At 38.7% G+C, this 3,234-nt stretch overlaps 1 pseudogene; it reads right to left on the bottom strand.

The window, feature by feature from the left end:
• Positions 1-2,401: 2,401 nt before the first annotated feature.
• LOC114046662 lies at positions 2,402-2,687 on the bottom strand (annotated as a pseudogene).
• Positions 2,688-3,234: the final 547 nt, after the last annotated feature.

The raw sequence follows: 3,234 nt of genomic DNA, 5'->3' as shown, positions 1-3,234 counted from the left end.
TTTTTTTTTCTTCTTTAATCTTTGTTATAAAGGAAAGTAGTGATAGGCAGCTAGGTGATGCAGTGGATAGAGTGCTAAGACTGGAGTCAGGAAGCCTCGTCTTCCTGAATTCAAATCTGGCCTCAGACACTTACTAACTGTGTGACCCTGGGCAAATCACTTAACCCTGTTTGCCTCAATTTCCTCACCTGTGAAATGAGCTGGAGAATGAAATGGCAAACCACTCCAATATGTTTTCCAAGAAAACTCCAGATGGGGTCCTAAAGAGTCAGACACAACTGAAATGACTGAACAGCAAAGTGATATATTTGAACATAAATTGATATTTTAAAAGGCAATAATAAAACAAACAAACAAACAAAAAGGGGCTAGAAGGGAACTTAGCAGCCATCCTGGTCCAAAAGATGAGGAAACCAAGTCACAGGGTGATGCAGTGGCTTGCCCAATGTTACACACTTGCCCAGTGATTTATTGACAATATCAGGATTGGAATCCAAGCCTCTTGACTCCTAGGGTCTCACTGGCTCTTTCAATTATCTGAATGGAGTCAGTGACTGAACATACCTGCCTTCTCTTTTTCCAGGGATGTGTCTCTGGCCAAAGCATCCCCTCATCTCTAATAACACTGGAGAGAACTGATCTTTCTAATTTGAGGACCATCAGGATGGTCCTGGATGTGATGAGTTGTTTATCATATTGCTTGGACCAACACTGGACTGAGTGGAAATCATTTATATTGAACCTGATCTTATTTGTGGTGCAAAATGGTATGTCTTGCCTGGGGAGTAGAGCAAAGATGACAGATTCTGGGGATGACAATGATTCCTTGGTCATTCTGCCACTTGTACAGTTGTTCATCTATATTTCTATTTCCTCTGCTTATGATCCTTGGTCCAGACTGTATAATTAGGTGTCCAGGAGTGTCTATGACTCCGTCCTGATAGAATTTGTCTTGCTTAATCTGTAAGAGGATGGCTGAGTCTGACAGCTGTTTTTCCTGAAAATTGTCTGTTTTCAAGAAAAGCATTTCTTTTGAAGTCTATTAGGATGGCTCAGAGGAGGATGGGAGAATTTGGATTGGCTGGGGCGGTTGAAAGAATGCTGCCAGTTGCCTGATTTCTCCCAGCCTGATGAAAAGAGGATTGGTCTAGACATCAGGTAACCTGGGACTTACCCTTTTGAAAGCCCTTCCATTCTTCATGGCCTGATTCAAATGCCTCCTCTATGAAGCTTTCTCTGATCCCTTAGGTTAGAAATCATCATTCCTTCCTCTGATTCCATATGGCATTTTGTACCTCTCTCATTTTCTTTTTTTAAATATGTTTTTGTTTATTTTTAAACATTCTTTTCTTTTTAAATTTTGAATTCCAAATTCTCTCCCTCCTTCCCACCCCTCTCCTGATGCACTGAGAAGGCAAACAATATCATATCAATTATACACATGAAATCATGTAAAATGTATTTCCATATTAGCCACATTTTTTTAAAGCAAGAAACTTATCCTTCAGTTTGCTCTCAGAGTTCATCAACTCTCTTTCTGGAGATGGATAGCATTTTTTCATCTTGAGTCCTTTGGAATTGTCTTAGATCATTGTATTGACCAGAGTAGACAAAGTGATCTCCTAGTTCTGCTCATTTTACTTTGCATCAGTTCACATAGGTCTTTCTATATTTTTCTGAAAACATCCTGCTCATCATTATACATAGAACAATAGTACTGCATCACAATCATATGCCACAACTTGTTCAGTCATTCTTCAATTAATGAGCATCCCCTGATTTCCAATTCTTTTTTTTAATTTTAAACAGGAAGCTTATTTAAACAACAAGATGTTTGACTTGAAGGGAAAACTATCTAGAATCAATTTCTCTATAGTGATTTATCCCTACTGAGAGACAGAGATCGCCCTACATGTAACAGCTACACACAAAAAAGTTATAAAATTGTCCTTGGTTTTACAATGATAAAAGAAAAACATTGAAATTACCCAATCAAACAAGGTATGCAAGGATTTTTTGTGCTTTTTTTTGTTGTTGTTGTTGTTAAACAGTGAGAACAAAATAACTTACTGGAATATAAAGAAAAAGTTGAATGAGCATACCACTAATGGAGAAGAGGGATATTTTCACAGAGACAGCTTGCTTTTTCCACTCCCCATCTCCATTCGATGTTGATCAAAACATACCATTGGCCATTTAGTTAAAAAAAATACACTTTGTGCCTGTGCACATACACCTGTTACTTTATGTACAATAAAGGAACGGGGAAAGGGAATCAAAGAAAAGAGAAAACTATACTGCAGTAATCAGGAAGTGGATGAACCAAATCTTGGTTTTCTAATTGTGAATGTATTGTTTTCCTTGGGAGCACAGTTCTGGAGTAGAGTTGCAGGTTCCCTTTTTAGTAAGCGCCTCCTGTCTGCTGCTGGAATACATCAATTGCATCTTTATCTTCCATTTCCAACTGTGCAGGTGTGTCTGTTTCATTGATTAGTTGCCTATCAAACTGGAATCTGATCTGCCTCATTGACGAGCCCTGTCATTCACAATAGGCTTTCATTGCTTTATTAAGTGGTGTGTGCCCCTTAATCTTAATTTGTACCACCTGAACCATCTTGCCCTGCCACCTTCAAATGAACGTGGTCATTTTCAGTTTTGACTCCTTCCTTCAGCTTTTCATTGGCCATGGTGAGTCAGGGTAGGGGGGAGAAGTAGCAGTGGCAGGATCAAGAGCATGAGGAGGAGGAGGAAGATGATGGTGGTGATGGTGAAGAAGAGGAGGAGGAGGAGGAAGATGAGGAGGAGGAAGAGCTCCAATTCTTTACCACTACAAAAAGAGCTGCTATAAATATTTTTGTACATATAGGTACTTTTCTTTTTTTATTGGTCTCTTTGGGATACAGACCTTTTAGTGATATTTCTGAGTCAAAGGGTATGCAAAGTTTTATAGCTCTTTGGGTCTATTTCCAAATTGTTCTCCAGAATGGTTAGAACAGTTCACTACTCTACCAACAATTCATTAGTGTACCTATTTTTCCCTCATCCCCTCCAGCATTTGTCATTTTTGGTGGGTATGAGGTGGTATACCTCAGAGTTGTTTTAATTCGCCTTTCTCTAATCAGTAGTGATTTAGAGAATTTTTTCACATAACTGTAGATAGTTTTGATTTCTTCTGAAAACTGCTTGTTTCTATTCAGCTCTGGTCTTTTCATCATGAATGTTTGAAACTCCTCT

This window comes from Vombatus ursinus, unplaced genomic scaffold (assembly GCF_900497805.2).
Source record: "Vombatus ursinus unplaced genomic scaffold, bare-nosed wombat genome assembly UNPS02014785.1, whole genome shotgun sequence".
In the NCBI taxonomy this organism is placed as follows: domain Eukaryota; kingdom Metazoa; phylum Chordata; class Mammalia; order Diprotodontia; family Vombatidae; genus Vombatus; species Vombatus ursinus.
Note: the sequence above shows the minus strand (reverse complement) of the source record. Positions and strands in the feature narration are given on the sequence as shown.